The sequence below is a fragment of the Micropterus salmoides genome, unplaced genomic scaffold (genome assembly GCF_014851395.1).
Source record: "Micropterus salmoides isolate LMB-PRFRI ecotype aquatic unplaced genomic scaffold, ASM1485139v1 Ms_hic_scaffold_20, whole genome shotgun sequence".
Classification (NCBI taxonomy): Eukaryota; Metazoa; Chordata; class Actinopteri; order Centrarchiformes; family Centrarchidae; genus Micropterus; species Micropterus salmoides.
Window position 1 is genome coordinate 10,739,744 of NW_024041151.1, and position 12,997 is coordinate 10,752,740.

The following is a 12,997-nucleotide window of genomic DNA, read 5'->3' on the forward strand; positions in this document are numbered from 1 at the left end:
TTAAGAATATATATAACAGTCACAACCCATAGATGAGGTGACATGGGTCATTAGTAGACATTTCGTCATTTTAGGGGGTCATGAGCCTAAAAGGTTGTGGTAATTGGTGGATACTTAACCAGTTATCAGAGCCCTCTCTGTATGGCAGCTAAGATGGGGTGAAATAAATTTGAATTTTAACGATCCCTCATTTTGCTGGGGACCTGCTGCAACCTCCTCCTAATTTTGGAAGTAACTAACACCATTGTACTGCCAACAACACAGGAACAGATGTGTATTAATCAGGTTGTAGCGAGCCAGGACACTGTAATTCACACTTCAAAGGTGAGTGACAAGCATTTGGGCTTGCATAATTCACACCTCTGGTCACATTTTAGGGCAACAGGAGAAGAAAGAGGCCAGCAGATATAAGGGGGGAAGAGGGAGAAAGAGACAGAAAGAGATATACGATTCTGAGGAAATCATGAACCTCTGTATGAAACACTGGCAGCACACCCAGGAGAGGATCAATAGTTTGTCCTTGCAGGGCCTTCCCTCTCTTTTCGCATCTTTGAGGTGAGCCTTAACCCTTCTTGTACTGCTGAGGCGCTTTGAGAGGAGGGAACCCCTTTCCACAGCACTGCGAACAGAGCCAGACTGAAAGACAAATTCCCCCCTCGGGGATCAATAGAGCATCACAAATATGGCATTCTCTGCTATAACAGGCTCTTGATATAGAATAACACAGGCCTTTAATCGACGCTGCACTAGGGCAAAGAGGGAAAAAAGGGGGCCTGCTGAATTTGTCAAAAAGACTCTGAGTCGAAGATAAAACACTGTTACGTGGCATTTGTTAGAGGTTGAGACAGACTGAAAGAAAAATGTAGCAGCCTATAGTACTCTTTAAATTAAGACATTTAAAGGTTTTCAGATTTCACTGGTTAGAATTTCAGACCTTGTCCAAAAACTCTCCTGTTTTTTCTTCTCCTCGCTTGCGTGGTGTGAGTGATTTTGATTTTAAAGCAGGGGTCCATCACTGATTCAGCGATGGTCAGAGATTGTCAGTCGTGCTTGAAACATGACTTGGCATAAGCTCTAAATGTTTATTCCATGAAAGGATTACATGTGTAGGCAGAGAAGCTGATTAAATTTTGTGCAGCCTCTATCTTTACTGCTCTGTGCTACTAACAAAAGTCACGATCATGTTTAGCCAACTACACATTTTCTACATCTATATATGCTTTTACACTTTACTAAATTCACTTGAATGGGCATCAATAAACTGATAGAAATGTCAACCCTCAACATGATGAATGAGTGATATTGCATTTTGGAATTCAATTATGTCAAACTAAATAAGAGCATCAATAACAATAGAACAGCCTGTCCTGGCTAATAGACCTGTACACATTACACTATGTAGCACAACAGGGCATTGCTACATTCATTTCCTTCAAGAATGTGAGTGACTTGAGTGGTGGTAGTGTAAAATTAGATATCCATTTGAAAACAAACTTAATTCTGCATTAGCTGCATGTGAAAATTATATAATTTATTATTATATAAAGCAGTTTATATAGGAATCTGCTCTGTGAATCATCTGGCCCCCTGGAGTGCACTCACCGAATCTGAAAAGTTTTTTAAAACACTAAGTGTCAGTGTGCGACAAAAATCAGATGACAAGACTCTCTGCCGCTCTCTTCCCTTTTTTTAAATCACTCTCAATCTTTCTTTATGCTCTACCTCTCTTTCACTCTCACTCTCTCCGTGTTTGTATTTTGGCAGGGGATAGAACTGTCAGAGTAGCCTAGCTGGCAGACCTTGATATAAAAAAAAAATACCCTTCGTCGTGGCAGCCTGCAGAGTTTGGACAAGGTTCAGGACTGGCCTCATCCCTCCCTCTCTCTGTTTGCCGAAAGGATGACGTAAAAGTCAACTTGTGCAGGAGTCACACTCTCCCATAAATCAGTTTGGAACTTTGGGAAGGCCCCAAACAAGTTGTTCATGATCAGAAATAATTTATCTCTCCTTCATGAAATGCTTTGACCAGATGGCCAAGCTGGAATCTCACACACATACACACATACAGTACAATATGCACTTTTATTTTGTTTGTACACACAGGATGATGTCTTTGAAAAAAACTCCTGAGGATATCGTCTGAGTTCACATCCATGAGAAGAAGGATATATTTAAAGGGGAACTGCACCAATTTTACAGATCAAAGTCTTAACAGACTGCTACATTAGCCGCTACTAGCATAACACACCCAAACCTCTGACCAAACTGTCTGCAGTTGAGTTGCATTGTAGGTAATTTAGTGGACACATTTTGACAAAGAAGAGGAATGTATGGAATAAAAGTTGATATCTCTGGGGTTTTATTTTATTTTTTTTACTGTGCATCATTAGTCTAACAAAGTGCGAAACTAAATCTTTTAAGATAAATCACGTTCTAGTTTGTTTTTCATAAATGTGCCCCAACTTCTTGAGATATTTGATTTCAGAAATTGTATTTTATTTTTTTTTTTGCTACAATAGCTCATCTGATGAAGAAACACTCCAATCAAGTTGTGTGTATCTTCATTTTTAAAAGTTTAGATCAATTGCCAACATTTCAAGCCCTTTTTTCTCCAATTTCTCTGGTCAGTAAGCCGTACATGTCCTCCCAGACTACAGAACACCTGTCACTATGATGATATGATGTTCTTTAAAAAACCAGATGGGGCCTTCAGAAAATGAATAGACACACACCCACCCCCCCACCCCCACCCCCATAAACACACATACACACACACACAGACACACACACACAGACACATACACACACACACCACCAAACATGGTCTCCTAGCAACTCCTAGTTAGTGGTCCTACCTTGGGAGTGATGCTCTTTTCATTTACATCAGGTGTTTGCCCACCAGGGATAACCAGAAATAACTTGGAGTGACCCTAACATGCAGACACATTTCACCTTGTTCCCAAAAAAGACATCTAACCCATTTACCTAGTCAACTCCCTAAAAAAAAATGTAACATCACAAGCAATCCCCCCGCCCCCACCGCTACATTAATAGAGTTTTAGGTTGACCTCTCTGACGGTTTCTGTCCTGAGGGTTCTGGAAGTGGATGCAGTGGTTAAGGATCCAAATGAAGTGAGTTCTAATGAGCCGAAATAACACGTATCACATATCAGTCACTTTATAAGGAGGGCTGACAAGCCGTCGACTCTGATATTTAACAGCATCTGCGGAGGGCCCGGTTGGTGTCCTGTCCCACACTGGGCCAGCAGCAGAAACACTAATCTGCTGCGTTGTATGTGTGTGTGTGTTTGTGTGTGAGAGAGATTGAGCGTACATTGTTCATATTAATTTTGCGTGTGTATGCAGTGTTGCCGGGGTAGGTGAATCCACGTGTGAGGGGCACTACATTTGTGTGTGTGCGCGCGCATGTGTGTGTGTGCGCGCGCGCAGGTGCTATACAGTATGTGTGTTTTCTGCATGTCGGCGGCGGCATGACTGAACCTCCTCAGTGTCCCCGCGTGATCCATGGATCGATGCAATCCTCTGGAGGTGCCTTTCACGCACACACTTCTCTCCCCTCTTCAGCACTGCAAAGTGTCTGTCGCCACTGAAGGTTACGGTAACAAACCCAACCTCTCACTCACCCTCTTACTCACTGGATCAATCAATTAGTCATTCACTTCCTCATTCCTACTCACTCCCTCATCTATCACTTCCCCAAATGTAAAGTTGCACTCACCATAACCACCATTCTGCACTACTGTTGGTTCTCATTGAAAGCTCACTTAATCATTCATGCGTTATTCACTGACTGATTCAGCTTGTTCACACACTCTCACTCCCTTTTTTGTCAGTGACTCTGGGATTTAAGGCCTGGGTTACATACAGCATCTGGGTGATTGTACTGCTGAGGAGGAGGATTTCTTGGAATAAAATTTTACAGTTTGTTGTTGTCATGTTTGTATACTGATATGCTGTCATCTAGGTGTTTTCTCAGTTTTTTGCTGTTTCAATATCAATATTTTAAACAATTTTATACTGAGAGGAAATTATGCAAACTGTGCACAATGCAGGTCATTCAAGCTGCGGCTTAGGAATGCCTCTTAGTTAAACTACACAATGAAAGAACATATAATAGTTAATTTTTGTTTTCTGGTGTCTTCCTGGAACTGTTTCACCACTGTCCACAATTTGTTTGATTTTTTTTTCAGTTGTGAAACCAGCATTTCCTTTGTGCTGTGCTTCATGGAAAAATTGTGTCTATCAACATCACACTCAAAAATCAAGGGTGCTTTCCAATACCCATACCTATGCCAGAAAAAGACTTAGTATGTTTCAATACATGGTATGTCAAATGCAAAATGACAAAATTACCAGGATGTCCTACTGCATCCCGTTTCATTTTGCAGAATATGAGCCAGCATGCTTTTTTAACTATTCTGACCAACAATCCTCTGCGCAGGATGAGTATGAGCAAGAGGGTCAAAGTACAAGGTGCAATGTTACATTGATGTAGTAATTCCCAATTGTATGCATACTGCAGCATGTACTTTGAAAGGGCAGCGGGAGTACGTTCTAAAAGTAAAAAGAAAAAGTATGCGATTTGGAACGCCAGACAAAGTGTTTTTAAGGATATTACTGACTTTGATCATACTTTATGTTACTTTTTCCAATGTAGTAGTATGTAATATAGAATTGGGACTTGTCTTCTACTCAGTGCCTTGACACTTAAGTAAAATATTAAATTGTCCTTCACTGACTAAACAAACTCTTGTAGTGTAATATGTAGTTTTTTAGCGGCCACTAGCGGTGAAGTTGTTAGATTGCAACCAGGTGTGTGCTTGTACACGTGCTTGAACTCATGGCAAGCAAAATATGACACACAGAGAGCAAAATCACGGGAGACAGCTTCACACAACATGCTGGAAACTCAAGTAAACTCCAACTGCAACGTTAGTCATATTTTTATTAACTTGACTTTGAAGTAATCCATACATGATAACGTTATATTGACTGCATTTAGCTGATGTGACATGTCTGCATTAGCTCAACTGCCGCTTTTCAGTATCTGTCGTTATTTTTATCTTTCACTGGAGGCTTAGCACTGTGAGCACTTCTAAATGAATTAGATGATAACGAAAATGGTTAGTGAGCTAGACTGAATATTATAAATGAGATTGTTGTGACACTTTATAGCAGTTACACCGCAGTAAGTAACATTACTGTAGTGGATGGGTCTTCCACTATGTTGTATGTTGCTGGTATGTTGCATATTGTAAAATGTGTCACTGTAACTTATGTGGGTCAATAAGTTACAGTGACTGAGATGGTGATAAAGCTGTGTACCGGAGTTTCGGTAAAATGATAATAAATCTAAGTTGAACATTACAAAGCAAACAGCGGTAGAGCCGTTCTAACGATAGCTGGCTGCCCCTGCCTTGCATCACTATAAGCTAGCATAAACAAATCGCTCCACATTTGCTTTGTACCATTACATAGGGCTGCACAACTAATTGAATATTGATTGCGAGTACGATTTTAGCTTACCACAATTAAATGAAAATGATTGACTGCGATATCACCGTTTAAAGCTTTGTCTTTCTGGCAGCCTCATTCTTCATGTTTAACTCGCACTTCTGCTTGTCCAGGTCGGTCCAAGCCCACTTCAGATCATCATGGCAACGGCGAAGCTCCTCTGCTAAAGAACGGTTATCATCAGATGCAGGCATTTGTTTCTTCATGGTGAGCAGAGAATCCTTAAGATCCTTTAGCTTGCCCTCAAAATCTTCCTTCTCCAAATGGGATTTCAGTAGATCCTGTGTGGTGGTCTCCAGCTGTGTCTTCCACTGCTCTCCCTGATCTCTGCAGTTCTCTAGTTCTTCCTCCAGGGTCAGCATGGAGGCATTCACCCTTTCCCTCTCTTCTTCTATTTGCTCTTGGGACTGTGTGACCTCCTCCAAGGTCTTTCTCAGGTTCTCCATGTCCTGGCTGTACTGCTCCCTCAGATCCTCCATCTCTCTGTCATGGCACTCCACCTCCTCCTTTAGCGCCCCCCTTCAGGGCTGTCAGCTCCCGTTCCCGCTGGTGTAGAATCTCTTCCTGGCGCTTACGTAACACGGCAGCCTCAGCCAACTCGGCCTGCAACATCATCACATCCGTCTGCAGTGTGTCTGAGTGAGGTGAGTTTTCTGAAGCCAGCAGATCTTCCTGTAGATGCAGGCGAGACTCTGCCCCCTCTCTGACTATACGCTCCTCGGTCAGTTCATCATGGGCCTGCTGCAGTTCTTTCTTGCTGCGATTGAGTTGCTCCTGAAGCTCCTCGAGGTTCCCCACTTTAAAGCTCACATCAGATCCTCCCTTCTTAAAACTGTCGGTTGTGTCATTGACGAGGCTGACCTTTCTTTTGATAGGTCGCTCACTCTCACTTGGGCCCACTTTAAGGATGTTGTGAATAGTTTGCTTAATTTGAGCTTCCTCCCACTGATGACCTCTGTGCTCTGACTCTGCAGAGGTATCTCAGGCTTTTTTGCTACAGCTGGAGCGGTGTCCTTGGCAACAAACTTCCCCGGTGACTTAAATCTTTAACCTGTTTTGTCCCACTGTATCTCCCCAAAGAGCCGGTAAAACAAGAGCCAGTTTGCTTTACCCCTCTGAGTCCCACACCATTTAATTTGATGGGTTTCAGCACTGCTTCATTATACTCCTTTTCTAGTCCAACCTCTGATTATATCTGGTTCACTGGCTGTTGCTTTAAGTTGGGGTTTAGCTTTCGACCTCTCGGCCAGTCCTTCTTTGCCAGCTCCATCCTCCTCCTCCCCTTGGGTTCCTGCTTGACCGTCCCCAGGAGGTCTTTTAAGAGGGCTCCCAAAAATCTCCCCATCCACATCCTCTGCTGCAGAAACAGTGGAGTGAGCTGTATTTACAGCAGGGCTATAGGGGTTTATTAATTCAGCTGGTTCTTTATTAATTTTGGGGAGGGTGCTGCAAGGTGAAGGTGTCCCTGAGCTGGGAGTGGGAGTGTTTAGCTGAACTCCGTAGGAGTCACCTTTCTGGCCATCTTTCAGGACCACATATGGCTGCCCAGAGATTCCCTGAACCCGCACTGCCACCACATACTTATTGGAAGGCTGCTTCCTTTGGATTTATCAGGATAACCTCCGCCTGTGTCATTGAGGTTCTTGATGAAGCGGATCTGAACGTCGTAATCCACAAGAGGCTTCTTGTCAGTGGAGAGAGTGCTCATGATGACTTCCTGGTTCCTATCCGGTCAGTCAGTATCGTTGCGCGTCGAAACCACCACGGGGGTTGTTTACTCGAGCCAGCGTTCTCTGTCATCATTGCTGACGTACTGCGGTAAGCATGTCGACTCATTTCCGTTTCCGGTGCTTGTGTGTTGGTACCGTGTTGTGCTGCTCTAGCTAAATACCAGTTACATTTGTTAGATTACAGCGGCCAACTGTCCGCTAAACACTTATTCTTACAGTAATTTTGCCTAATCACTCACAGTTCTTTCCATCTTTTAGTGACTGTTGTTCAATCTCATAGTTGTTCAAAAGTTTTGGTAGCTGACGCTACAGTACTTTAGCTTAGCTGTTAGTGACTTTAGCTTAGCAGCTAGCGATGGCTTCTCCTTCTCCCTCTCTCTCTCCTACTTTCTCCTGCTCGGTGTGTCAGATGTTCAGTTACTCCTCTGCCTCCTTTAGCGGTAATGGTACGTGTAATAAGTATAGTTTATTTTTAGACATGGAGGCGAGGCTCAGTGATTTAGAAGTTCGGCTCCGCACCTTGGTAGATCAGATCTTTAGCTAATGTAGCTAGCCAGTCCCCGGTAGTCGGTGCGGAACGGCCTGAGTTAGCCTCTGGTAGCCGTCCCCCGGGATCTCCTGTGCAGCCAGGAAAGGGTGGCTGGGTGACTGCCCGAAGGAGGAATAGTCGTAAGCATTCAAAGCCCATGGAGCACCATCAACCTGTTCACGTCTCTAACAGATTTTCCCCACTCAGCGACACACCCGCTGAGAAACCAACTCTGATCATTGTCAGCTCCATTTTGAGAAACATGAAGTTAGCGAAGCCAGCAGCCATAGTTAAGTGCATCCCTGGGGTCAGAGCGGGCGACATTGAGTCTTATTTGAAATTGCTGGCTAAGGATAAACGTAAATACAGTAAGATTGTTATTCACGTCGGCGGTAATGACTCCCAGTTACGCCAATCGGAGGTCACTAAGATTAATGTTGAGTCGGTGTGTACATATGCGAAAACAATGTCGGACACCGTAGTTTTCTCTGGACCCCTGCCAAATCTGACCAGTAATGACATATATAGCCGCATGTCGTCATTCCGCCGCTGGTTGTCGAGGTGGTGTCCAGCAAACAATGTGGGCTTTGAAGATCATTGGCAGACTTTCTGGGGAAGACCTGGTCTGATTCAGAGAGACGGCATCCATCCCACTTGGGAAGGAGCAGCTCTCATTTCTAGAAATCTGGCCAAGTTTATAAGTGGACCAAATCCATGACAACAAGAGTCGCAGTCTAACACACTTCTCTGCCCTTCTAATTCAGCAGTTACCCACCCAAAACCCTACGCAGAGTCGCAGTCTAACACACTTCTCTGCTCCTCCATTTCAAACTAATAGGAAAATTAAATGTGGACTCTTAAACATCAGATCTCTCTCTTCTAAAGGTGTACTAGTAAATGAACTAATATCAGATTATGATATTGATTTATTTTGTCTTACTGAAACCTGGCTGGGTGATGGAGAATATGTAAGCCTAAATGAATCCACCCCTCCCAGTCATATTAATACTCACATTCCTCGAGGCACAGGCCGAGGAGGTGGAGTTGCAGCTATCTTCGACTCTAGCCTACTAATCAGCTCTAAACCTAAACTAAATTATAACTCATTTGAAAGCCTTGTTCTTAGTCTTTCGCACCCAAGTTGGAAATCACTGCAACCAAATATTTTTATTATAGTGTACTGAGCACCTGGTCCATACTCTGAATTCTTATCTGAATTTGCAGATTTTTTGTCAACTTTAGTCCTTAAAACGGACAAAGTTATTATCGTAGGGGATTTTAATATTCATGTGGACGTTGAGAATGACAGCTTCGGTACTGCGTTTATCTCTCTGTTAGATTCCATTGGCTTCTCTCAGAGTGTTCATGAACCGACTCACTGTTTTAACGACACCCTCGACCTTGTTTTGGTATATGGTATTGAAATTGAACATTTAATAGTGTTCCCACAGAATCCCTCTTTATCCGACCACTGTTTGATAACTTTTGAGTTTGGATTGCTGAACTACACGCCATTGGGCAAAAATTTCTATACAAGATGTCTGTCTGATAGTGCTGTAGCTAAATTTAAGGATGCGATTCCATCAGCTCTAAATTCATTATCAGATCACAAAGTAACGGAAGACTCCCATGCTCCATACTCCAAAATTCACGAAGACCTGCCCTTAACTGGCACCAACTTATCTCTAAACTCAGGAACCTTAGAAACAGCTGTAGAACCAGATATATGTTTAGACTGTTTTGCCTCCCTCAACCATTACCAACTAACCTCAATAATTTCTTCATCTAAACCATCAACCTGCCTCTTAGACCCCATCCCGACTAGGCTGCTTAAAGATGTTTTACCCTTAGTCAGCACTTCTATACTAGATATGTTCAATCTATCTCTATCAACAGGCTATGTACCACAGTACTTTAAAGTAGCTGTAATTAAACCTCTTCTGAAAAAGCCCAAACTTGATCCGGATGTTTTAGCCAACTATAGACCTATATCTAACCTTCCATTTCTCTCTAAGGTCCTGGAGAAAGCAGTAGCTAAACAGCTGTGTGACTTTCTACAAAGCAATAGTTTATTTGAGGATTTTCAGTCATGATTTCGAGCTCATCATAGCACAGAGACAGAACTGGTGAAAATTACTAACAACCTCCTTATTGCATCAGACAAAGGACTTGTCTCTGGACTGGTTTTATTAGATCTTAGTGCTGCATTTGATACCATTGACCATCAGATCCTATTGCAGAGACTGGAACATTTCATTGGCATTAAAGGAACCAATCTAAGCTGGTTTAAGTCCTATTTATAAGATCAATTTCAGTTTGTACATGTTAATGATGAGTCCTCCATGCACGCCAAACCTCGGACCAATCCTCTTCACTTTATATATGCTTCCCTCAGGCAATATTATCAGGAAATATTCCATAAGCTTTCATTGTTATGCAGATGATACTTAGTTATATCTATCGATGAAGCCAGATGAAACTCATCAGTTAAACTTCAAATGTGCCTTCAGGATTTTAAAACCTGGATGACCTGTAATTTTCTAATGTTAAACTCAGATAAAACTGAAGTTATTGTTCTGGGGCCTAAGCACCTCCGTGACGCATTATCTAAAGATATAGTTTCCCTTGATGGCATCGCCCTGGCCTCCAGCACCACTGTGAGGAATCTTGGAGTTATCTTTGATCAGGACATGTTGTTTAAGTCTCACATTAAGCAAATTTCAAGGACCGCCTTTTTTCACCTACGTAATATTGCGAAAATCAGGAATATCCTGTCTAAAAATGATGCAGAAAAACTAGTCCATGCATTTGTTACTTCTAGGCTGGATTACTGCAATTCCTTATTATCAGGCTTCTGGAAAAAGTCCATTAAGACTCTTCAGCTGATCCAGAATGCTGCAGCACGTGTTCTGACAGGAACAAGGAAAAGAGATCATATTTCTCCTGTCTTAGCTTCTCTGCATTGGCTTCCAGTAAAATCCAGAATAGAATTTAAAATCATTCTTCTTACCTACAAAGCTCTTAATGGTCAGGCACCATCTTATCTTAAAGAGCTCATAGTACCTTACTACCCCACCAGAGCACTGCGCTCCCAGAATGCAGGGTTACTTGTGGTTCCTAGAGTCTCCAAAAGCAGACTAGGAGCCAGAGCGTTCAGCTATCAAGCTCCTCTCCTGTGGAAACAGGTTCCAGTTTGGGTTCAGGAGGCAGACACCATCTCCACATTTAAGAGTAGGCTTAAGACTTTCCTCTTTGATAAAGCTTATAGTTAGGGCTGGCTCAGGTGAGTCCTGAACCATCCCTTAGTTATGCTGCTATTGGCCTAGACTGCCGGGGGATTTCCTATGATGCACTGAGCTCCTCTCTCCTCTACTTTCTCTCCCTCTGTATGCAACCTCACCCCATTATTGCATGTTACTAACACAACTTCTCCCCTTTCCGGTAGTCTTGTGCTTTCTCGTCCCTCTCCTCTCTCCTCCTATCACCTCCTGCAGGTGTTTCTGGCTCTGGAGCTGTGGAGTCTCGATCTGTGGCTGGGGGTCACCTGCTGCCCCCGTGTTCCTGCTCGACACCCTCTGCTATTACAACTATTGTTACTAGTCCTATAGTTATTATTGTTATTATAATCATTAACATTACGATTATTATCATTAACACTACTATACATATCTATACCATTTTTCACCCCCAACCGGTCGAGGCAGATGGCCGCCCACCCTGAGCCGTGGTTCTGCTCGAGCTTTCTGCCTCTTAAAAGGAAGCTTTTCCTTGCCTCTGTCGCCTAGTGCTTGTCTTGGTGGGAATTGTTGGGCTTCTGTAAATAACATCATAAAGTATGGTCTAGACCTGCTCTTTCATGAAAAGTGCTGTGAGATAACTGTTGTTGTGATTTGGTGCTATATAAATAAAATTGAATTGAATTGAATTTAAAATGCATGCTCCTCTCATGTAAAACTCTGCAGCATATTAAATCAATCCTAAATTTACAGCCAAGGGGGCGATTTGGCTACGCATGCACCCTCCTGCTGCTACAGTCCAGAGCAGACAGCAGTCCACGAGTCCGCATGTGTCCTCTGCGCTGCGGCTGCTGGAGCTGGTCGCTGCCCTTCCAGTCAATGCTTGGGAGTCTATCAGACGCGCAGCTCGTCCCAGAAGTGTGCCAGATGCAGCTCTGGGCTCCGCTCCGCGAAGAATACACAAGTCTGTTTTTGATGGAAGTCACATCAAGCTGCACAGAGCACATCAAACTGGGCAGGAAGTCAAACACAGAACAGCATAGAGAACTAGAGCTGGCCCGAATGTCATTTTTTGAGCTTTGACGCTTTGATAGTAATTAAGAGCGAATAATCGAAGCTTCACCCCCCGCGGCGGCGCTCAGCGGTCCCGTTATGGTGATTGTTTAAACGTGTGTTGATAAGCATGCTGTAATTTCACAAGCTACAGCTATGTATTTAATAGACAGAAGCAGAACAGCAGAAGAAGAATGCCCAATACGTTCTGCTGAGTGAGGGGGGATCAGATGGGGGAGCGATAACGGCGGCATGGGTGCGCAAGTCTGTGGGCATGTGTGAGAGGGAGAGAGAAAGAGAGAGTGCGCTCCATTTATTTATTCTCACAGCTTATGACGGCTAGCAGACCCAAGTACAGGACTAAGAAAGGGAGAAATATTTATAGCAGGTTAAAAAGATTGGATATTGAGTAGCGGAAGAGCGAGGCAGAGTGAAAATAGATGCGTGCCCAACCGGGTTGGTGGCTGCTGTACAGAGCAGGGGGAACCGTTAATTATAGCGACTAAATGCTCTTCTTCTACGGCATAATATAATTAGGCTTATTTAAATGCATTCATTGTGTTGTTGTTTGTTTCCAGTATACAGTTTACTGATTAATTTTAAAATGTAGCAAATTTGACTGTTTTGATCTATAATGAAATTAAGCAATTGTAAAATTAATAAACGCCATAACTTCCACACTACTGCTGTCATCACTCAGTTTAAAGTGCTCCCACACAGCTGAGGACTTCATTCCGTTTTCTGTTGACATAATAGAAACAAATGTGCTGTCAATGTGTTAACAAAGATCTTGTGTGATGAACAATGCCAACAACCAATAAGATGTGCTGTGATTGACATGTGACACGTGAAGTGTTTTTTGAACAATAAAGTTTTTCCTCCTGTGTGAGAGTTCCAGCACGCTGATGCCCCAC

At 43.0% G+C, this 12,997-nt stretch overlaps 1 pseudogene; it reads right to left on the reverse strand.

The window, feature by feature from the left end:
• Positions 1-5,585: 5,585 nt before the first annotated feature.
• LOC119914977 lies at positions 5,586-7,243 on the reverse strand (annotated as a pseudogene).
• Between the last annotated feature and the right edge of the window lie 5,754 nt (positions 7,244-12,997).